A 25804-nucleotide genomic window follows, 5' to 3' on the forward strand; every position below is an offset into this window, starting at 1 on the left:
GCTGAACTTAAAATGTCAGTTCAAGATGTTTTTGAGTTCACATCAGTACTCTGATACTATGAGAAAGACATTTCTATACATACATTATATTCAGATCTCCTATGTGTTTCCTCTCCATAAAGTTCAGTATGGCTCATTTTGATTTATATATTACTGACTGAATTTGTTTGGGTATGGTATTTCAGCAGGAAAATCAGCTTATCTGATCAGTTGACTGCTTATTTATTGCCTTGTTCAAAAATTGTTAGGAAAATCTTGTGAATGTGATTAATTACAAATATGGTCTAATCTAAAGATAATGAACATTAACTCACTTCAAACATCTCTATGCACCTTCAAAAACTCATATCTGTCAGATTTGTATTATGTCTATCTGACTGTGGTGTCTAAATGCAGTTGTTTTTGGCTACTAAAACTTTTAAGATCACATTTAATGATATTTTAATGATATTGACAAACAACAATTCACAAAGGGCAACTGAAGGGGAACTGTTTGGCGATGAAATTTCTCTTTTTGTAGCAATGTAATCCTCATTGTAACAACAATGTAATTTGTCCAATAATGTTTTCATAAACAGAAAAGCATAATTTCATGAATTCGTGTGCAAAACTCTCTATTTTCTCTCCTTCAGCAAGTTAGTTGTTTACAAGCTTAATTCTGAATCTAATTGAGCAAGGACTGAATACCAATACGACTTGTCATAGGAAATCTGAACACAATGGGGCACAGATTCTGCCCACTTAGCACTGATAAATGTGAGGTTAAAGAAAGCATGCTTTTTAGCAACAATCCTACTCACATTAACACCAGGACACTGATCTATGAAAATGATTTCTCCATCTCATGTAATCAGTATTATGATATTCAGCTGATGTTCTTATCTAAAATGATATGCAATACATGAGCTTGTAGCATTACCAATGTGACTCTCAGTGTTTCACATGGAACTGACAGGAAGTTATGCATGCACATGCTGGACATGATGCAGGAGGTCAAATCTACATTGACACATTTGATGTACTGCATCATGTTAATATTGCAGATTTGGGCTTATTTTGATTAGGTTGGTTAAGTAAGTCTGGATAATATGAGTGTGCCACCCCTCCCTCCTCTCATCAGCAATACATTTATAACATAAAGCGCCTGCACCCTCTGTAATTTATTTAGTTTGTCTTCTGAATTTTATCAGCTCACTCAGCTCACATTAGATAAAAACACATAAAAAAAAGAGACTTATTTTGGAAAGACAATAAAAGAAATAAAAGCAAGAAAGCTGCTCCTCATAAGCTCGTTGGTGTGCTGCACTTTTGCCATCTGAGAAGGTGCTGCTGTTCTCTTTGTACCCCATTTTTAATTGGATTTGTTGACATTATGTTTTGGTGCCATAAAAGTATGTTGTAAGTTTGTTGTGCTTTTCTGAGGCGTGGCTCTCGACTAGCATCCCAGATGCTAACGTGGAGCTACACTGGTTTAAGCACAGTCAGTTTGGACTGAAACATGAAAGCCTGCGGGAAGCGGTAAGGAGGACTTGCTGTATACATAAACACAAGGTGCTGTAATCCTGGGCGTGTGAACATCAAAATCTCCATCTGCTGTAGGAACATCAAACTTTTAGCAGTAAGTCTGTGTCCCTATGACCTGCCTTAAGAGGTTGAACACGTCATTGTGGTTATCGTTTACATCCAGCCACGTGTAGACATGGAGGTAGCGGGTTACGTCATCCACTCTGCTGTTGCTAAATTACAAACAAGGCACCCAGAGACACTATCTGCTTTCTCCTAGTGAGTGGACTGTAACACCAGGGGAAATAAGACTATTGCCCTACTATATGCATACATTGAGGACATACTATACAGCACCACCCCACTGCCTGCACTGGGGAAAGCAGATCACAACCTCATTCTGCTTCACCCTCACTAGAAACCAAGAATGAGGAAGCTACCCGCTACACGACGCTCATTCAGAAAGTGGTCTCCTGAGGCGGAGCAGGCTCTGAGAGACTGCTTTGGAACTTCAGACGAGGATGTGCTGCGGGGGTAGCACAGTGAGAACACTGAGGAGGATTTTGACTGCACTACTGACATCTGTATGGACGTTGTTGCTCAGGTAAGAACTGTGCGCTGCTATGCTCACAACAAGCTCTGGATCACGAGTGACATCAAGGGCCTTCTGAACCAGAAGAAGAGGGCCTTTAAAGACGGCGATCCGCAGGAGCTTAAGCACGTGGAGAGGGAACTCAAAGTCCAGCTCAGGGAGGCAAAGGAGCAGTACTGGAAGAAGCTGGAGCAGAAGTTGCAGAACAACCGTATGAAGGAGGTGTGGGACAGAATGAAGATCATCACCGGCTGCAGTTCGAAACCACCATATTGGGAGATGTGGTGACAGTGAACTAGTTGAACAACTTCTTCAACAGGTTTGACCACTGCAACTCATTCTCACCTCAGGACACAGCATGCCACCTGGTGGCATGTACTACCTGACAGGCATACTTGAGTATGGGAGACTGCAGGTCCGACACTGTAGTCAGCTTGGGAGCGCTGCAGGGGACTGTGCTCACCTGGATCCTGTTCACCCTGTACACGTTACCAACATAACTTGGAGTCCTGCCCCCTGAAAGTTTGCAGACATCGTGGGCTGCATTAGAAGTGGACAGGAGGATTACAGGAAACTGATCCAGGACTTTGATGCATGGTGTAACTCCAACCATTTGCACCTCAGAAACACCAACATAACATCGACATTCTTCAATGATCTGTTCGGTACTGTACACCATGCACTTAATCTATACATTCCACTGCATGGACTTTAAATCTTGTTGTATTTTTCTGTATAGATACTGTATTTTCATCAGTAACTGTTGCATTGTGAATTTCCCCCTGGGAATAAACAAAGTCTATCTATCTAAGTATGTCTATCTTCATTGCCATTGCCATCGTTTCTGAAGATTTCATATAACTGTATGATACTGTATGAACAGACAGAAAAGACAGGAATAAGATGTGACATTCCTGATAGATACTGTGTTTATGCCTCTTTTGTTTCATAGTGTTGGCACAGTGTCTCAGCTCACGTGCATTTAATGAATGCATGGTGTGCTAAATACTGTAATTCAAACTATACACTATAATAATCCAGCCTTTTATTTGAAGTCATCTTCATCTTCTCCTCTTCTTATTTTCCAGGACATGTTTGTGCACTTGTACTCTGGGCAAACACTTCTTTCATTATGATTATCTTGTAATCTGGCCATGTAACTTCAAAGTTAATCTGCTTAAATCACTGTTTATTAGGGGTGGGCGAAAAAATCGATTCATGTACATATCGCGATTTTTAATGGGATGATTTTAAAAATCGATTTTTCTCCCCAGAATCGATTATATTACGTCATATCCGTGTACAGAAAAACTTCATCAATTCATTACATTAAGATATGTTAAAACTAGCCCACATTTGTGCTGTGTGGACATTTGAATTCATTTTGTAACTAAACTTTAAAAAATGCTGTACATGTTAAGTACCTGTTTTTGTCTGAGTTGAAATAAATGTCAGCTGCTGGACTGACTGACACATACTGATGTGCATCGTTTATGGGAACGACATTCATTCTAGAAGTGTATGATTCAACTTGTTTGTTTTTTTTAAGGAGGAAGAAAATTGCAATTACTGATTATATCGAATCGCAATACTTGTAGAATCGCAATAATCAATAATCATGATACAAATCGAATCGGCACCTTAGAATCGGGATACAATCGAATCGTGACTTAAGCACATTGTCCCACCCCTACTGTTTATCATCCATCCTTGTTCATCTGAACGTATACAATTCAAACTAGTTAAATGTTTGTGTTCATTTTAAATTTCTTAAAACAGGTGTTTTTATCATTGCAGTAATTAAAATTCACTGAGGTATATGGTGGTGGAAAGGAGAAAACCCAAAGGCAGATCAGCAAAAAAAAAAAAAAAAAAATTTGTCAAATTGGTGATTTGAGAGAGAGAATTCCTGAAATTGCAGATGAATATCCAACTGTGACAAACATTGTTCTGCATACAGGGTCAAACGATGTGTCCAAGCAACAATCAGAGGTTCTGAAACGGGACTTTATTGGATTATTAAACACAGTGAGCTCGCTGAATGCAGCTGTATTCATCAGTGGACCTGTACCACCTGTCAGAGGAGGAGAGGAAAGATTCAGCAGGTTGTTGGCACTGAATAAATGGCTTTTATCGGCATGTGCTGACCACTCAGTGCATTTTCATTAATAATTTGAAATTTTTTTGGGAATGCAGGCATCTTTTTAAGGCAAATGGGTTTAATTTTAACAAGTCAGGGGTGAAACTGTTCACCTCCAACTTATATTACTTCCTATGTCATCCATCTGTGCTCCTCAATCATGACCTCAGTGAACTGCTCTCTATGTTCTGTGTTGACTTTGACTGTGTAATTATTGTTGGTGATTTTAACATCCATGTGGACAACCCTCAGGACAAAGGAACTAAAGACCTGAGTAACATTCTGAACAACTTTGGGCTGACTCAGCATGTAACAGAGGCAACGCACAATAGGGGGCACACTCTAGACTTACTGATCTCTAAGGGTCTGAGCATTTCAAAGGTTACTGTGTCTGATGTGGGCCTGTCTGATCATTCCTGTGTTTTTTTTGCGAGTACGATTTCACTGCACACAAATGTCTCAACAGCAGCGATCTCAAAACGGTGTATAACTGAAAACAGTAGTGAGATCTTTAACCAGGTTTTCTCTTTAACACCTACCCTGTCCAGGGGTTCAGTCAATGAGCTTGTCAGTAGCTTCAATGCTAAAATGTTAAATGTTATGGATGCTATTGCTCCCATTAAGGTGAAGGTTATCTCTGGAAGGAAGAAGTCTCCATGGCCAAATGCCACACTGGTGAAAAATGGAAAAAGAGTGTCGGAAAGCTGGGAGCAGATGCAGAAAAACAAATCTCCAGGTTTATAATAAAATCTATAAAGAGAAACTTCACTCTTATAATTTACAACTGAGGAATGCAAGAAAGTCCTACTTCTCTGACATCATCACCAAAAATAGTCATAATGCTCGGGCCTTATTTGCTACAGCTGACAGGCTAACAAATCCTCCTGTGTTAGTGGCAACTGAACTTCATTCCACCATGGCCTGCAATGACTTTGCTAAATTCTTCACAGACAAAATCCAAAATATTAGACAAGCAGTTGGTACATCAGCAGCAGGTTCAGCATACCGTGTCCACAGAAAACCAGTTTAAACACCATGACACAGTTCCAACCCATTAACAGCAAAGACCTGGAGAACATCTTACGTCAGCTGAACTCCTCCTCTTGCTGTTTAGACATCCTGCCAACAGCTTTTTTCAAAAGGGTCTCAAAGATTTTCGAGTCAGACCTGTTACTGATCATGAACTTGTCGTTAATGTCAGGTGTGTTTCCAGAGCCACTAAAAACAGCTGTAATCAAACCTCTGCTGAAAAAGGACAATCTTGACAAGACACAAATGAACAACTACAGGCCTATCTCAAATCTACCATTTTTAAGTAAGATCATTGAAAAAGCGATTTTCAACAGCTGAATTACTTTTTAACACAAAATAACTGCTATGACACCTTCCAGTCAGGTTTTAGACAGCACCACAGCACTGAGACTGCAAAGTGTTAAATGACATATGTCTGAATACAAACGGTGGAAAAATGGTAGTCTTAATTTTACTGGATCTCAGTGCTGCATTTGATACAGTTGACCACAATATATAACTCAAACGACCGGAGAACTGGGCGGGTCTTTCCTGAAATGTACTAAACTGGTTCAAAACATACTTAGAGAACAGGACGTACTTTGTGTCAATAGGTAACTTTACATTTGAGCAGACAAGGATCACATGTGGAGTTACCCAAGGTTCCATCCTGGGACCTCTTCTGTTTAAAGGGGAACTCCGGGGCATTTGAAGCGCAATCCCATTGCTAGAGGTTGTCAAATACTGATAGTAGGACACAGACAGGTGCAAATCGGCGCTCCCTGTGAGATTGGAGATTGCGCTGTTTGTGCAGCCTGTCATGCGAGGCTAATACGTGGTGGCTAAGGGGCAAGTGCTAACCCTTCCACGTAAAACAACAACTTGCACACTGCAGAAACGTCACACCACTTTATAAACCATCCGACAATAAAGTCACAAGCCTTACCATCAAAACCATATGCATGGTTCTCACATTACTGGCATGGGGACGTTACAAAACAACTTTATAAACAGCATGTCACTTACCGGTTGTTTGTATGCTCGCGCATGTGAAAGCCCAAAAGAGTCAATGGACGATAATTCCATTTACAAAACAATTATCTTCTCTAGAAAAACTGCGTTCAAGTATTTAAAACATGACAACAATACATGCCCAGTAATATTGTTGTAATGTTTTAAATATAGACCAGCATCAGAACAAAGTTCTGATGCTGGTCTATAAAGCTCTGAATGGTCCAGGACCAAAATACATCAGTGACCTCCTGACCCAGTATGAACCTTCCAGACCCCTCAGGTCATCTGGATCTGGTCTTTTATCAGTTCCCAGAGTCAGAACCAGACATGGAGAAGCTGCATTCAGCTTCTATGCTCTACATGTCTGGAACAAACTCCCAGAAAGCCTCAAATCAGCTGAAACACTCAGTGTATTTAAAGGGATAGTTCGCATCTTTTGACATGAAGCTGTGTGACATCCCATATTAGCAATATTGACATCTTCTTACCCCCTGCTGCGTCCTGTGAGCCGAGTTCCAGCCTTGTTTTGGCGTTGACGAAGGTAGTCCGGCTAGTTTGCTAGGGTCCCGAAAATAAAGCGTCTTGCTTCTCAAAACAATATGCGTTCAAAAGAGTAATACATTTGCATCACAAAATCGTCCATCCAGAAAAAGTCAGACCTCACAATCGCTTGGCGCTATTTCTCTTTACTTTCGTATCACTACGGCTATGTAAACCGTGCAGACCGAAGTGCAGACCGAGCAGTCCCCTGCTTCCAAGCAGTAAACACCGTAACAGGTGCGGCTATCGGCAGGTGGCTGAACGCATTGATATGAAGGGAGGCAAAAATAGCGCCAAGCGATTGTGAGGTTGTGAGGTCCTGCTACGTCCTGTTAGAAGGACGCAGCAGAAGGTAAGTCAATGTTCATAAATGATATTGCTAATATGGGATGTCATACAGCTTCATGTCAAAAGAGGCGAACTATCCCTTTAAGTCCAAGTTGAAGACACACCTATTTTCAGCTGCATTTAAATAAAGCTCCAAATCTGAAGCTTGAGTTTCAAAACTTAATCATATTTTAACAACTGATTTTATCTGATTTTATCTATTGTTCTTCTTTCTTTCTTTTTTTGTTTAAAATTTAAATTGTGCTTTTTTTTCTATTGTTTTAATGTATCTGTAAAGCACTATGAATCACCTTGTTGTTGAATTGTGCTATACAAATAAACTTGCCTTGCCTTGCCTTGTTATCATCTTGTATTCAGACAATCTTGCTTTGTGCGTGGGTCCTCCGTGCGCTTCGTACGCACTCAGCCCGCACCTCCTCTCGCCACACTGGCTTGCATGAATGAGAATAGGTCATGACAGGGGAGATATAGAGGAAGAGAGGGGACTCCAAATCTTGTTTTCTTCAGAAAGAATCAGTCAGGTGAGGCAGCTGCATAGATCCAAATAATAGCTCTCAGAACTAACAATACTCAGGGAGTAAAACAGTAACAGGATCCAAACAAAGTTGATCCACTGAATATCCCAGGGTAAACGGGTGACAGAATCCAAAAAATTTAAACCTCCAGAGATCCAAGAAAAGTAATAGTTGAGGGGTCAGGTTTTCATGGACTCACAAACAAGGGGAATCCAGAAGCAGGGTGCAGTACAGGAACAATAAACTGAAGTTGGGAATCGGGTACAGAATGCTGGAGAGTTGAAGTGCGAATCGCAGACAATCTGGCAATGAACTGGGCTGGTAGTATATCCTTAAGAAGCGAGAGGAACAGGTAAGACTGATCAGGTAGTGAGTGACTGATGCAGAGAGCAGGAAACGAGCAGAGTGAGAGGAGAGAAATAATCAAAACAAAGAAAAGAGAGACTGGTCATGGACGTCGGAACTATTTTCTGAGAGGGGGGGCGGGGGAAGCACGCACACTTATCAATGAATAAGGATTTGATTTGAAGTTATTCTATAATAGCTTGCAGTTATAAGAGAACTAGAATGGATGAACACGGCATCTTTATTGTTAAGAAAATTAAACTTTGATTACTAAATCAAGCCATTTAAGGAACATAACAGCATTATTTGTACCCTTGAATGTGTCGTTTATTCAGTAGAGATACTTGACATACCCAGGCATAGCACATAAAATACACCAACAATGAAAAAAGAAAAGTCTACGCTCATGACTCAGGGCGTTCATGCATTTCCAAAAGTGGACCTTCTCCTACTGATGAAAATTAAGCCTCGTTTCCACTATGCAGTCCGGTACGGTTCGGTTTGGAAGGGTACGGGTCGGGTCGCTTTGGGGTCAGCTTTGCGTTCCCACTGTACAAAGGGGGCCCTCAGGGGTGGGCGAAGTGCGTACCGAAGCGTAAATAGCAAATAACAGCAAATAACATCCATAATTTCGAATAGCCTCCAAGCTTCTTCAGCTTAATGCCACACTCGGTCCGATTGAAACCACTCTCTGCCATTTTTGCAGAAATCAGTTGGAAAACTTTTTAGTTTCGCACAGCGCCATCAAGCTCCCGCTGCACAGCCTCCTCACCAACAACGGAGAGCAGAGCCTGGAACCGGTCCTGTGTGCTAGGTACCCCAAGCAGAAGGGTTACAAAAATGGTAACGGGTTCCATGGGACCGGTATGCTTTCGTGGTAGTGGAAACACTGAAACAAGCGAACTGTTCCGAACCGACCCGTACCGGACTGCATACTGGAAACGCGGCTTAAAGTGTTGCAGAGCCAGGTTTTATGCCTGCGGCTGAGAAAGAGCGCTCTGATCCGCGACAGCATGGGCAGAGCTGTCTCTCTCAGACGTTTAACTGGCCCAGAGTCGGGAGGTTTTGAAAAAAAAAATCAGAAATCCTTTTTTGTTTCACATTTCAGCTGGCTTTATTGAATGGCACCCCTAGTTCCGACATCTGGTGAATGTAACACATTAATCAAGACAGTCTAAAACTCGAATTTGACCAATTCTGCCACCTAATCTCTCCAGCTAGCCTTTGATTATATTTAGGTAAGGATTGGGATAATTTATGTGGATTTCTAATGTGATCTTTGGCTTAGCTTTGGAAGTTCAATTGGTTTATGTGGATATGATAATTTTATGGAAATATATTTATTTGGTCAGCTGTCAAAAAAACAGTTTGCAAGCTGCTTTGTAACAGACTGACTTTGTTTTACAGTGTATAACCTCTGATGTATATAACATTTAGTTTTGTTTCTCTTTCTTAGAAGCCTTCAAGCGGAGGAGCCAGTCACTTGTGGAGACCTAGGCTCCACAAAACATTAAAAAAAATGGGGGAATAAAATGTTTTTTTTTTTAAATATGAAAGCTTACCTCATCTCACTTCTTTACAATAAGTTTAAGGTTTTAGTTTCTCAACAAAAGAAAAAATATATGCTAATTGTTGTCATATGTCAAATACATTAAAAAAAAAATCTTGTTCAACTTTTGGCCATTTAATGAATCAGATGTAGATAGTTGTAAAAACTGCACAATGTAAAAGGTATGTCCATGCGCTGAGGTGTAGAAGCAACCCAGACTATGTAAAAGGTTGTGTAAAAGATTAACTGTTTCATGCTGAACCAGTTGTATATCCAGTAACTATATGTAAGTAAATAGTACTGTTTACATCTGGCTTGCTGGATTGACAGAATTGGTGTTTTTTTGTGAATCTAATATTCCTACTTTAGTTCAACATGGTATTTAAATGAGACATGAGTTTAGACATGAGTGATCCCCATGGGGAAGCAAAACTCAGGTCTAAAGTGTAGTTACTTTTTTAAATGATTTTTCTAGTGGTAATCTTCAAATTTTTTTTAAATAAATATAGCAGTTAAAATCATGTTTCTAGACCCTTCAGAAAGGGTAGATCCCAAGTGCCTGCTTGTCAAGGGACTCCGTCATGTCGATTAAAAACAGGTATGTGTGTGACTTTTACAGGTCATTAATGCATAATATCGAATGTATCCACATTTCTCTCTGTGACTTTCTGCCTGTAATACTGTTTCCCTCCAGCAGATTATACAATTTGTTCAAACCTGAAAGACAGGCTATGTAGATTTATATCAGTGATTCTTTAGCAGCTGTATTTATTAGGCGGTCTTCCTCTCCCCTCGATGATGGCTCCTCTTTGTTGCCAAGATGGTTAAAAAACTCTGCCTCTGCATTGATTACCGAGGATTCAGTAACATCATTGAACAAGTCTGTACAACAAGCTCCCACTGCCTCGGCTTTTGAAGCCCTCCTTGGATGAACTATTGTCATCAAAGTGGACCTTAGGTGGACCATTTTGTGCTCATAAGGGAGGAGGATGAGGGACGGATGGCCTTCAACAATCCCTTGGGTCCTTATTTACTTTGTCATGCCCATCAAAGTCACCAATGTTTCTAAGGCCCTGGTCAATGACATCTTGGGAGACTTTCTCAACAGGTTTATCTACCTGGATGATATTCTCATCTTCTCCTACTGCGGTCATGTTAGGCAGTTCTTAATACAACCGGCTCTCCATCAAGGCAGAAAAGCATTTGTGACTTACAAAGTCATTGACATTCCTCTGATACATTTTTGAAAGCAGGCAAGTGAAGACACCCTAAAAACGTTAAAGCAGTGGCTGAGTAACCAACCTCAACCTCAGTCACACAATTATCACATTTCATAGGCTTTGCCTGTTTTATCACTGTTTAATCCAAGACTTAAACTGCATCACTGTCCCCCTCACTTGCCTGACGTAACCAATAACGCCATTCACCTGGACACCCGAGGCAAACAAACTGCCATACATTGTAAGGTACAACATATGCAATTCTTTGTAAATCACCTGTGTTTTCTTTACTTTGATTCACAATATTTGATATATATATATATATTTATTTCTCTTTTTGTATGCTTAGTTAGTTTTGTTATTTTATTGTTATATTCTATTCCCTTTTCATGCTATTTAAACAGGTGCAGCTGTAACAAAATAATTTCCCCCTGGGGATCAATACAGTTTTCTGATTCATCAGACCCCATTCTCCAACAACCTCAACCCAATATAGAATTTATTGCAAGGGTCAATGCTTTGGACTCTAGGTTCAGTGGAGTCTTCACACAAAGATCACCTATTGTCACGTTGAAAGCCGGCTGACTCACAAATTGGACTCAAGAGCAGACGCGACTCAGGGAGATTTGAGCAAAGACAAGGTTTATTAAAAGGTTGGTGCAGCGTTGAGCTGACGAGTGGATCCAGGTGAACAAGTAACTCTGAGAAGAGAGGGAGATGGTTAGTGTGAGTCGGAGAGAGGATCATTTGTACAAGAGAAGATGAGTGTTTTTCCTTACTGAATCCAAGAGGGTTTCCAGAGTGGAGGCTGCTGGCTAAGGTGAAGAAGGTAAGGAGTCAACGTTCGAGCAGGCAGGTGTCTCGGAATCCACAGCGGAGAGCTAAATCCTTCAGCTTGGAAATCCAGAGTGCAACAAGCAACAGAAGAACAGACACACTGTAGCAGTGAGAACAATCTGACCATCTGAATCAAGACTGGTTGCGCCTGCAGATCCTTATGAAGGCGTCTTGATGAGTGCAGATGGAAAGCAGGTGTGAGTGCAGGAGCTGAACCAGACTCCGCCCTGAGCTTCCTGGAAAACCTGCTAAACCCCGCCAAGACCTAAAAACCAAACAAATATCTCAACCCACCAATGACACCCCTGCACCTTCTTCTCTTGTAATTTATCCGCTATGGAGTGAAACTACGATGTGGGGAACTGGGTGTCGCTGACTGTCAAGTTAGCCTTGAAAGAATTGTGACACTTGTTGGGGAGCACAGAAATCTCCTTTCCTGTTTGGACTGATCATAAGAACCTTGCATATATTGCCTGACAATGTTTAACACCGGTCAGGCTCACGGGGCACTTTTCTTTGGCTGCTTTAACTTCACCCTGACTTCAGACCAGGGGCCTCATGTACAAAGACTTGCCTGGATTTCCTACTGAAACATGGTGTATGCTCAAATCCAAATGCCCTCCTACGCACAAAAATATCCGGATGTATGAATCTGTGCATACACATGAATCCGAGCACATTTCCTTTGTACATCCCAATCAACGTGTAATTGAGCGCACATGTCGGAGCACCCGACTCTTCCCTGTCCATGCGATCAGAATATAAAGAAAAAATAATGAGTAAGACGGTAAAAAGAAGAACTTTACGGAAAGCAAGATGGAGGTGCTACTTTCTGAAGTGGAGGCGCGCAAAAATGTGCTCTTTGGCACGCTGTCCTCCGGCATAAGCAGCAAACGTAAGAGGAGTGGGAGGGAGAGCCTGTGCGTGGCTGTCAATGCCGTGGGGTCTGAGAAGCGCACACAAGCAGAGGTGAAGAAGAAGTGGTCCGACATTAAGGTGGATGTGAAGCGGAGACTGGCTGCCCACTGCCGAAGTGTGGCCAAAACAGGCGGAGGGGGGACACCGCAGCTTGAACTCCTTATCCTTCAAGCCCTGATTTATCTATTCTATCCAGTCCCTCAGCAACACCTTTCCAAAACTGCACTGCCTGCTCTCCATCATTCAAGTTTGCCTGGTACCACCTACCTAAACTCTTTACTGCCTTTTCCCTAATTATTGGAATTTCTGCACAGTAGTATCTATTAAGCTATTCTTTTCTAAATAACTAGCTAATCTCTGTGCACTACACTAAAGAAAATCTTCCCCTCTACATTAAGGAGAGAGATTATCTGGAACTGACTCAGGTCCGAGGACTAGGGATGCACCGATACCTATACTGGTTTTGGGCCGATACTATTCTAATATACTCGTACTCGTTCTCGTTAAAGTTAACCGCTACCATGAACCGATACCAATTTATTGCATGAAGACCACGCATGAAGACCGCCATCAGAGGGAGGCTTGTCATTTTTGTTGTATTTTTTTAGATTGGCGGCTAGGGGAGATGTCAAGCTAATCAGGAATAGAGTGGTTTGGCTAGTGAGACCGGCTGCAGTAGGCTGAACAGCATGTCAGCAGTGTGGACTAACTTCAAAATATGCGACGATGACAGAAGCAAGGCAGAGTGCAAACTGTGTACAGTACTGATAAGGTGTCCAGGGGAGGGAAGGAGAGTATGTCGTTCAATACGAGTAATTTGAAAAATAAAAATCAGCACCACCACACATCATAACCCTGAGTACACCGAGTTTACTAAGCCTAATACAAAACCACAACAGCCAACAGAGGAGTGTTGCTGATGTGTTGGCAGTCAGCCGCAAAATAGTTGGGCATTTTAAAGATTCTGCTCTGGCCAACTCCTGCCTCGAGGACATTCAATTAGAGATCAACCAGCTGCAGCAAGACGTACAGACCTGCTGGAATAGCACCTTTTATATAACACAGTCATTCATTCGGCAGAAACGGCCTCTGGGAATATTTGTGTCTGAATATGGACTCAACTGTGTGTGACTGTGTGTAACTGTGACACTGTGTGACTGTGTGTGTGATTGTGTGTGACTGTGTGTGACTGTGTGTAACTGTGACACTGCGTGACTGTGACTGTGTGTGACTGCGTTAAAATGGCAAGCATGCCTATTGTCAGCTACATTTTTTCTTTTTCTGTTTTAGGTATAAAAATATTTTTTTCTCCAGCACCATCACTGCCGCTAATGCTGAAAGAGATGCTGAAACTTGAGCTGCAAAGGTTGCCTGGAGAAGCAGACAAGCAGGATGATGATGACCTGAATGAACCACCTTCAAGAAAACCATGCAGTGACCAGCCCACTAGTAGTCTAGACAGCATCCATCCATCCATCCATTTTCTATACCCGCTGAATCCGTTGGTCGGGTCGCGGGGGGCTGGAGCCTATCCCAGCGGTCATCGGGCGAGAGGCAGGGTACACCCTGGACAGGCTGCCAGTCCATCACAGGGCCACACAGAGACAAAGGAGACAAACAACCACACACACACTCCTAAGGACAATTTTTAGAGACACCAATTAACCTAACATGCATGTTTTTGGACAGAAGGAGGAAGCCGGAGTACCTGGAGAGAACCCACGCATACACAGGGAGAACATGCACACAGAAAGGCCCCAGCCGGGAGTTGAACCTGGAACCGTCTTGCTGTGAGGCAACGGTGCTAACCACCACACCACCGTGTAGTCTAGACAGCATATTTGATGAAATTGCATCAGCATCAGTGCTGCAGTAGGTTCTAGTGTACAGTTAGAGACATATCTCGGAGAGGCCGCAATTTCACGAGAAGACAAACCACTACAATACTGCATGGTTAATAAAGTGCGGTTCCCAACTCTGGCTAAACTGGCGGGCAGATACCTTTCAGCACCTTGCACCGGTGTTGACAGTGAAAGGCTGTTCAGCTCAGTCACACATTGTGAGTGAAAGCAGAAACAGGCTCACAGCTGATCATGCAGAGATGATTATTTTCATCAAAAAGAACCTGCCTCTCACTTTCCCAAAAAAAGCTTAGAGAGAACTCAGAGACCACACCATTGCATGCTGACTGAAGTTTGATATTTTGTTTGATTCAAATGTGGACACTCTGCAATAGGTTCACTAATGTTTTGTCAATCTGAAAGGTGGAGACGGTGCCAAATAGTTGATTGATATTTTGTTTGATTAAAATGTGGAAACGCTGCAATAATTTCACAGAACATTTTTATTTTCCACTTGAAAGTTTTGTTTTATAGTAATCTTTAGTAATATTTGATTTTTGGTAACAAACAGAGAAGAAAATAAAACCTGTCTTCCAAGTCATTGCATTTATTTTGTGGTAAAGTATCGGTATTCTGTATCGGCAAGTACTCAGATCCAAGTATCGGTATCGTATTGGTTTGAAAAAAAGTGGTATCGGTGCATCCCTACCGAAGACTCTTCTTTGGAATAAGAACGCCTTCTGCCCTACGCCATGCTCTAGGAATAACCTGTTTCTCCCAAACTATTATTAATTGCCTCCACAAATTTATACGTATATACATATATATATATGTGTATATATATATATATATATATATATATATATATATATATATATATATATCCATATACATATGGAGAGAGAGAGAGAGAGAGAGAGAGAGAGAGAGAGAGAGAGAGAGAGAGAGAGAGAGAGAGAGAGAGAGAAAGAAAGAGATGCAGTTACTTTATGATCCTGTCAGGGAAACTGTTTAGCACTCCAGGTTGTAAGTTATTAGTACCAGCAATCGATACTTTCCCATAAACAGTAATGGATGAAGCATGTGTACACAGCACTATGTAGTAATGCACCAGCACCACTTATTTCTGCATTTAAACTATTTGTCCATATTACAGTCATCAAATAATTGTGCTTGAAGACTTACATCTCCACGTACAATTATTGGGCCTCATGCAAGAACATTTTCGTATTTTTATTCTAAATTTCTCTCACTTTTTTCGTATGAAGGTCTCGTACGAACACGCCACGTCAGATTCAACAAACGCTCTTAACTTCGGAAAAAGTGTGTAAACGACCTGCGTAAATGATGAATCACACCTGTGCGTATCTAAGTTCACGTGCACGAGGATAGTAGATTTGCATACTCCACGCCCAAAATAATACCATATTAGGAGCTGTGCTTCCTCGCTCCTGTGCCAGGAAAAGTTGAGTGTTGAGTCATGATAATGGCATCAAAGCGCAAAAAGAACAACTTTAGGGGCTCTGAGATTGAAGTTCTGTTTTCAGAGATCCAAAAAGGAAAATCTGTCATTTTTAGCAGTGTCAGCAGTGGAATTACGGGACCTGCTAAAGCCAAGAAATGGGAAGCAATTACGAGTGCTGTTAATTCTGTGTCACCTGTAGTTCACAATGTCACCGAAATAAAAAAAATAAATGGTTTGATATGAAAATGGCTTAAAAAAAACGTCTCGCCATGGGCAGGCGATCGATGACTGCAACTAAAGCCGTGCAATCAGTTGTTGCCTCATCATGATGGCACTTTGATGGGGCGGTCCATGAAGGGGGTCTGCTGCCACCACACCTTCTGGTCTGCCTGGGCTGGTTCAAGTAGTAGGAGACCGTTCATGGCAATATTGCACAAATCTGGCATGCCTTCTCTGGGCTATTTGCCCCCCGCTGTATTGAGACACACCCACCTGGCCTTCAGCTCCACGACAGCACGGGTGCTTTGATGCGTATATGCGTCTCGTGCTCCAATTATGATTGACAGTCCAGCCACGGCATGAAAGTCCCTCTTAATTTGTACTTGTTGGACAGCGGTGTATGGGAATTTGATGTACCACGGGTGATAAACTGATGAGAGCTTTGATGACCAAGGGGAGCGCACGGCTCACAGAGGACTGGGACACCCCCGATCTGTCTCCAGTCTCTCTCTGAAAGGTTCCCGTGGCCAAAAATCCAAGGGTGGTGAGGACCTGGGCGTGTGGTGGAATTGGGTTTGATCGGCGTGTTTTTCTCTGGAGTTGTGGCTCTAGCAAGCTGCATATTTGTAGCAGCACAGTCTTTGGGAATCTTAATCTTGATGTCAGCCATTCGTCTGTCTCCACACGGTCTCTTCCAAGAGCCTGACGCACTAAGGCATCCAAAAGTAGCAAGACAGCCGCTGCGCTTCCCATTGACCTTGTTATATACAGATTCAAATGAACCTTCAATTAGTGCACAATTTAAGTCAAACAGAATAATGTCAGCATAATTATGGGGTATAATGTATATTTATTTATGTTTGCTTCAAAGTAATTAAATATAAAATCCATTAGTCAAGCAAACGTGATTTGAATAACAGCGGACTATTTTACGAAACTCCTACGACAGGTCTGGATCACTCGTAAATTCTGTTCGTACCTGAAAGAAAACGTAAAATACGAAAAGATTGGTGAATGCGCAAATTCTCTTAAATCACTCGTACGGACGATTTAAGAACAAATCTGTGCGTACGAACGCTTCTTGCATGAGGCCCATTGTGTTGTTAATCGGCATTAAAGAAATGCCGATTAACAACATATCCAACGTTGACACACTGAGAGTCGTACATGGAGTTTAATGTAGCAAACAAGACTGACGAGAAAACCAGACTCAGGCACCTGCGTAACACTCAGTGGGGTTACGTGGCACTGTAAAAATCAGATTAAGGGCTAAATTACAATAAAACCAAGTTATTAAGTTCATGTAGACACCTTAATCTGACAAGAAATTGAATCGGATCGGGTTACTCGCGATCGGATTAAGACCCCGAGATAACTCGGTTGAAAGTCACACTAAACGTACTTGCAGACGGTGAAGCACGTGGTGAATTGGACTTTGCGTTCCGCGCATGCTCGAGATTTTTTCCCGGGATCGTGAACCGGAAGTCAAAGGAGACGATATTACTGTTGTTGTTGCCGCCGTCGGAAAGAAACAAACAACGCGATGGAGAATGCTCCGTTGTGCATCGCGTTTGTGCAACATGCAGCTCATCACAAACGAAATGTAGACGGAGGTAGCTTCATCTTGCTCTTTGTTCTCCATCTTTCTCAAATGCCTGAGTTTTTTGTTGTTGTTGGTGGTGAAGAGGTCAACAGGAAGTAGCTCTATTAGCAATAGTTGAAATGGGTACAGCGCCACCTATCATACCATATGACATGCTTTGTGCCAATGATTCGATTCATTCACCACCATATATCCAAGGATAATTACCCTTGCTCAAATAAGGAGCAAAATCCAACTATAGCTATAATCCAATTAATCTCATCATGTATAGAGAATTGCCTATCACACATGTTTGAAGTTAATATCACTGATATAAACAGATTAGACACAATAAGAGTTTCATACTAATAGTAATTTTAAACTCAGTATAATTTAGGCATTAAAAAACTAACTCCTGAACTTGTACGGTTGTGTGGGTGTTGGAAACAGTGAATTGAACACACACCATAGTTACGAAAGATAATGATTTCATCTTTTGACAGCTGTAAAGGTCACATCACATTCTATGTTAATATGGTTGTAACAAGCATTATGTCGAATGAATATTGTATCTTATGTGTGCAAGCTTTTGTTAGTGACTGAGGTGCATGAATCTCATCTGTACCTGTGCTTTCATTCGCAGAAGAAACACTCCAAACCAAGGGCGTAAGTTAGGTCTTTGCTTTGGTAGGGACACTTCCCAGCAACAAAACAAAATACTTGATCAAATGAAGCCCTGACGGTCCAGATGCTGCTTCCACAACCTGCACTACATCTGTACTGGATCTCTGAGTTTCCTGAATGTATTTCAAAATGATGCATCAATGAATAAAATGTTGACCTTATATGACTATATGCATTAGACTTTTCAAACTTATTTAAAAAACGTTTGAATATTACAGGAATAGCCAAGATTTAGGCATTATGGAACCAACTTTGTTTATAATTCAAAAATAGAGAGAAAAAAAAAATCTCCTTATTAAAAAATTCCAATGTAAAATAAAACAAGCCTCCTAGCCTACATTACATTCACACCATAACACCATAATAACACCTTTCCATAGTATAATGAGTTTTTACGTTAGACAAGAAGGCTAGGATATTGTGCGTAGTTACTACTTGGGTGGGGAAATAACTTTTGATGTGTATTTTCTTTTTCTGTGACATTTTCTATTTACAAAGCAGTAACACGGGCAGAAATGTTGAGACCAAACAAAATATTAATGTGAGGATTTACTTTGATGATTTAGTGGCGTCAAGCCAGTCTGCAACAGTCAATCTGATATTTTACCGTCAATCCAGCATTTTTCAGCAACTCTGCCACACAGCGCGTCTCTTCGTCGGGAGTGGTGATGAGAGGGGCTGACCCTTCAGCCAATCAAATGGCAACATATCTAACCTTGTTGCAATGCAGGTTACACTGAACATTGTGACGAGAGGGTACGTCGGAAAAATAGTTCTCTACAAATGCTTAATACTACGAATGAGTTTGTGAAAAATATTATATTCAATGCATTATGTTAAAAAAATTATATTAGAATATTATCAAAAATATGGGTAGGGACAACTTTCCCAAACTTTGGTTGTGACTTGTCCCTATGGTCCCTAAGCAAACTCTTGCCCCAAACTCCTTGTGAGATATCAACAGTTAACTTCATCTGCTCAGAAAAGAAGGTCAGGAGGCATTCCAGATGATGGTACTGCAACCCCATCCAAGCAAATCAAGTTGTGGGAGACTCCTACAGTATCCCAGTCAAGTACTGACAAATTCATAGTTGGATTTGTTGTGAAAGGTTTTCACCCTGTTAGTACAGCAGGACTGATCTTCACACCAAAACGGGCTCGTTCTTTTGCGGCTAAACAAAGGATTCTGGTAGTCGTATGATGTAATCCATTGTGTGTTCTAAATAAACATATTTGTACATTTAAATAACTTATGTGCATATTATTAGGCCAAAACTTGGTTGGTCTCCTTTGATCACATATCCACATATAAAATTAGATATGCAGTGCATGCAGTTTTTAAGCCCTTTTTACTTTACTTTTATACTTAAAAAGTATTTTTCTAAGCCTTTACTTTTTCACTTCTACTTGAGTAAAAAGCTTGAGTTGATACTTCAACTTTTAATTGAGTAATTTTGAACCCCAGTATCTATACTTCTACTTAAGTAAAGGATCTAGGTACTTTTGACACCTCTGGTGAGCGGTTACTCATCGAGAGCTTGTAAGTCATGAACTGAAAACTATTACTTCCTGTTGTCAGTGGATGTGGCTATGGCATTGGCAATGTATAGGCATACAGTTCTGTTCAGGGCTTGAAAGAGATTACACCGTGTAAATTTGATGCTGCTCGGATGAGATATGAGCGATTCATAATGTCTTAAGACCACATTTGAAGTAGGTCTAGTAATTAATCTCCGAGTAATAAGTCCAAAAGCAAAACATGAAGAAAAAAAACACAAACACACAAAGTCATGCTAAAACAATTTGCCAATACCATTCTCCTTTCTTCAGTAAATCTACTTGTTCAAGTAGTCCTGATAATCATCTGCTGCATTCAGCATTGTTTTAAGAGAAACATGTAATTATTCTACTTCTCATCAGCACAATAACCCTCTTTTAATGGGTTGAATTAGAAAAAAAAAAGACCTGTGGTGCTGATTTTATTTTATCTAGGTTTTAAGATAACTGATATTTGCTAGTTGATATGAAGTGTTGGAATGGAATTTTGGCTTAACGTGTTCACAGCTGATCCATAAAGGCCTGGGTCTACAGTATCAGACAGGCCCAAAACCAACATCGAACTGAACACTAATGCCCCTTTTCCACCGCCAAGCTAGCCCTACTCTACTCGGTTCGATATAGCCCAACACTACACTACACGACACGGCACCAGTAACATTTCCTTTTCCACCCAAACTGTGGCCTGGAAGTGGGCGGAGTCGGCCCGTTCACCACTAACGTGACGTCGGTTTCAGGTGACTACAAAGTGTCACGCCGCGGTTAGTCAAAAGTAAACACAAGATCGAGTGTAATGTGTAATGCAGTTGACAATCCATATTGTTTAGTTAAACCAAGCTCTTTATTAAAAAAGACAGCACAAAAGTAAACAGCAGGAGTTCTCTCAGATACAGGCGACGCCAGGTTGGTGCCGGTGGAATGCAGATCAGCTGTTGCCTCAGCTGCAGATTGCGATGCCATTGTCGGTTCTGAAGCCTGCAGGATTGGAGGATCTTCGCTGACCTCAGCAACCGAACACTCATCGGTTGCACAAACCAAGTCTTGAGTGAAAAAAAATAAAAAGTGTGAACATACGAAACGCATACACGTAACCGCATAGGTGAGACACTGTGCTAGCATTCCAAAACAGCGTTGTTTGCTAGCTCACTCAGAACAACTTATGAGACACCTGTGTAACGTTTTACACAAGTTAAAGACTGAACATGTATTTGTTACGATATAAAACATGCATTTGTTAAGACATATGCGTTGCACCAATGGGATAAGAACAACTTACCATTTTTCATCGCCTCCAACAAAGACGTCGCCGTATCCATGCAGTTCGCCGGGCTGTGACCGTAAATGCCGTCCATTTGGTCGAACCACTTCCATGTCTTTCGGTTTGACCCACTCCGGCTGTTGTGGTCCTTTACCTGCCGGTAATAGCTCTTCAGCTTGTCTCGGCACTGCTGAGAATTCCGGTGATAGCATGGCTAGCCATCAGCTTGGTTATATCCTGGAACACCTTCTCATTTCATGTCGCTCCGTCCAGTTCCTTCTGCACGCGGTCCTCAGCCACCACACACAGAAAGGTCTGCACCTCGCTCACTGTCCATGGGTTGGCTTTCTTTCTCTGGTCTTCCATCTTCACAATTCTGTTTATTCTCTGGTTCTCTCGCAGTTGTGTTTTCATACATGGCGGGTGTTTCATACATAAAGCTCCCCGAGCTTCGTTGCGTGTATGACGTAATTTCACCTGACCAATCAGTGGACAGCACTGATCATGTGACGTTTTAGCACCGACAAGTACCTACTAGACCCACCTCTGAAGCAGGTACTTGCCGGGGCTCAAAATTGTAACGGGTCCCACCTTCAACCCGCGGTGGAAAAGCTCCCAACCAGGGTAGAGTGGGACCGTGTAGAGCTGTGTTGGTACAAAAATGTTCGGTGGAAAAGGGGCATAAGAGCCTTCATCAAGAACTGAATGGGACTATGGAAGATAACCTTGGAGGCCAATTCCAAGCCAGTTGCACCAAATAACATCAAGTGCAGAATCTACAAAGGAGATGTTCTGTACCCACCGCTGTTCTGCATAGGCCTGAACCCTCTCAGTCACATCATCACAAAGAGTAGCTATGGATACCGGTTCCGAAGTGGAGCAACCATCAGCTACCTCCTCTACATGCATGACATCAAGCTGTATCTCACGACTGAGCGACTCACTCATCAACTCACTCATATACCTCACTGGGATATACAGCAAAGACATCAGGATGTCATTTGGACTAGATAAATGCAGCCAATTCCTTTTCGTCTTCTGGCGCCGGCGCGAGCAAGACGCTGATCCAGTAGCTCCGCACGTGTAGTGTCGTTTTAGCGTTTCAAGTGTGTTTTTGTTTTTTTGCACTTGCTGTGTAGTACTTTATATATCCTATGGATACGATGTCTTCTTATCGGCAACACAGCGGCGGACAACTTTTTTATTCAAAGGAGAAGCTGCTTGCAGTCCAAACAACGGGACGAGCCGCCATTGTTCACCCCATAGACAGAGACAAGCTGAAGCGCATACAGGGGGAACTCAAGGTCCGGCTGAGAGAGGCAACGGAGGAATACAGAAGGAAGGTGGAACAGAAGCTGCAGCGTAACAACATGAGGGAGGTCTGGGATGGTATGAAAACCATCACAGGCTGCAAGAAGAAGGGCAGCAGCACAGATGAGGGGGATGCTGGGAGAGCAAACCAGCTAAACCTGTTTTTTAACAGGTTTGATTCTCCAACTCCCACAGCCAGTGACTGCCCACTTCACACCCTTCACACCCCCATCACGTCCACCCACGGACATTTCAACCCCCCTACCCACCACCGTGGACTTTTCAAACTCCCTACCCACCACCACCACCACAGACAGTTCAACCCCCTTGCTCTTCACTATCGCCAAGGAGCAGGTGAGCAGAGAGCTGAGGAGGCTGCGCCCAGGGAAAGCAGCGGGCCCGGACAAAGTGTATCCAAGGATGCTCAAGGCCTGTTCTGCTGAACTGGGGGAGCCGCTACAGCATGGGTCTCCAACACGTCGCTCGCAAGCTACCAGTAGCTCGCCGCCCCTTTCCAAGTAGCTCGCCAAAGGGCCAATGAAAAATTCAGTGTCAGTGGTGATGTGAGAAGGTAGCCTAGAAATCTAGACGCCCCTAGCGACTGCAAATTGAATTTGCTCCCGGGCTGGTGTAGTCACTTGTGGTCGTTTTGCGAGGCTGAAAATCGAAACTTAATCGGGCCAATCAAATCGTGAGGAGCGGGGTCGGAGGCCGGGCTACCTGTGACGACAGAGGTGCGACGTTTCAGTGTGTAGTTCCAGAGAGAGGTAAACAATGGCTGCGCCCAGCGAACAGTCTTTCGAGTTGGCTTTGGCAGCGACTCTAGAAGATTTCAATATACAGTTTTCTTTGCGAGACGAACAGATAACTGCAGTTAAATTTTTCTTGAAAAAAAAAGGACGTTTTCGGAGTTTTGCTCACCGGGTACGGTAAAAGTTTAATTTACCAGCTTGCTCCGTTGGTGGGACGACGCTCTGATTGGTTTTTGTGCCATCCTATTGCATCCCGCCCACACTGCTATCCAGCGTCAATAAAAAGCTGTACAGGTCTGGCTTGCTAGGCTAGTGAGAAGGAGTTTACGATGGCGACAACAAGTGGACAAACCAACAAGCGGATTAAAACGTACCATTTTCACCAAGAGTGGGAGACAGAATTTTGTTTTACCAACGTTAGCGACAGGTGTGTGTCTGATCTGCGGTGCCAGCTTGTCGGTCGGTAAAAGGTGTAATGTGGAGCGCCATTTCACCAAAGTCCACGGCAACTTTTCGCGGGACTTTCCTGCGGGTAGCAGTCTACGAAAAGACAAGATAACGGAGCTGAAGACAACGCTTCGACGGTAACAGTCTCTGTTCACCAAACTGACAAAGAAAGCCAATTCAGCAACAGAGGCTTCGTTTAAAGTGGCGCACATTTTAACAAAGCGCAAAAAGCCGTTCACCGATGGCGGGATCGTGAAGGAGGCCATGACCGCGGTGGCTGAAACGTTATTCAGGGACCATAAAAATAAGGAGGACATTTTGTCTGCTATTGCCGATGTACAGCTTGGCGCCAATACCATGGCAAGGAGAGTGTCTGCGCTGTCTGCGGATGCGGCAAAACAGCTTGAATCGGACATTAACGCGTGCACCTGCAATGAAAGGTCGTCACTCCGGATTTATTGCGCACTGCAAAGCGGACCTGGACTTACCAAAGTTTTTGAACTATCATTGCATCATTCATCAGCAGGCTATATGCGCAAAAGTGATGGGATTTGACCATGTCATGACGCATGTTATCAGGATCATCAATTCCATTCGAGCAAAGGCAAAGCAACACCGGAGCTTCAAGCTGTTCCTGGAGGAATGCTCTGCGGAGTATGGGGATCTCCTCCTTCACACCGAGGTCAGATGGCTAAGTCGGGGCAAGGTACTACAGAGTGGCTACTTGATCTTGGTTTCCTGACCGATGTAACTGAGAAAATTAACCACCTGAACCTACAGTTACAAGGCAAAGGTAAAAATATATGTGACATGATCAGTGCTGTCAAGGCGTTCAGTGCAAAACTGTCATTGTACATTCAGCAAGTGAAAAGGGTAAGATTTCAACACTTCCCCTCTATCTCAAAGATGCTGGACAGTCACACAGGTGCAGCCAGCGTTTTAAATGTGTCCAAGTATTGTGACCTCTTATCAAGGCTTGGACAGGAGTTTGCTGACAGATTCAGTGACTTTGAGAAACTTGAGCCCTGTGTGACATTTATGGCCAACCCTTTCATGAATGTGGACATAAGTGAGATTTCAGGACAGATGGCTGAACTTTTCTGTGTCGATCCTGTGGAAATGGAAATGGAAGTTATAAACCTTCAAAACAATATGCAGTTAAAGTCTCAGCAGCATTCACAACATTTCTGGAGCTTGGTAGAGCCATAAAATTATGAAAATCGTCACCAAGCAGCTCTGAAAATGTCTGCTTTGTTTGGGTCTACATACCTCTGTGAGTCAGCTTTTTCTGACATGAATGTCCTGAAATCAAAGCTCAGAACGAGACTGAGTGATGAACATTTAAATGACTCCATAAGAGTGAACTTAAGTGGATACACTCCAGCATACACCTCTCTTGTTGACTCCTTGCAGTGTCAGTCATCTCACTAGCTAAAAAGGCTGAACTTCTGAACACATTCACACTCACACACACACACCTTCACTGCTCAATATTGAACTGAACTAAATGGTTTTTATTGTGAATGCAATTTTTGTTCTTTATTTGATGTTTTAATACAGAATGTGAGATGTGGACAGTAACATATTGTAAATTTTCAGGAAAAGAAGGCTTATTGAGTTTGTTTGTTCAAAATGAGATACGATAACAAATATTACAAAACACGAGTAGCTCTCTGCCTTTTTTATTTTGTTAAAGTAGCTCTCGGAGGGAAAAAGGTTGGAGACCCCTGCGCTACAGCATGTGTTCAATCTGAGCCTTCATCTGGGGAGGGTCCCTGTGCTCTGGAAGACTTCGGTTATCATCCCTGTTCCAAAGACGAAACATCCCAGGGAGCCGGGTGACTTCAGACCAGTGGCACTAACATCACACATCATGAAGACCTTCGAACGGCTGCTGCTCCATCTCCTCAGACCCCAGGTCCATCTTGCACAGGATCCACTGCAGTTTGGATACCAGGAGCAGGTGGGCGTGGAGGATGCCATCCTCTATCTGCTACACAGAGCTTACTCTCATCTGGACAAGGAGAGTGGTGCTGTGAGAATCATGTTTTTTTATTTCTCCAGCGCCTTCAACACCATCCAGCCCCTTCTGCTGAGAGACAAGCTGACAGAGATGAGGGTGGACTCACACCTGGTGAGATGGATTACAGAATACC

At 42.4% G+C, this 25804-nt stretch overlaps 1 protein-coding gene across 1 annotated transcript in view; it reads right to left on the reverse strand.

The window, feature by feature from the left end:
- The window catches only part of dok4 (docking protein 4), a 97975-nt gene that overhangs the window by 13343 nt on the left and 58828 nt on the right, over nt 1–25804 (reverse strand). The window lies entirely within an intron of this gene.

This window comes from Odontesthes bonariensis, chromosome 1 (assembly GCF_027942865.1).
Source record: "Odontesthes bonariensis isolate fOdoBon6 chromosome 1, fOdoBon6.hap1, whole genome shotgun sequence".
NCBI lineage: Eukaryota > Metazoa > Chordata > Actinopteri > Atheriniformes > Atherinopsidae > Odontesthes > Odontesthes bonariensis.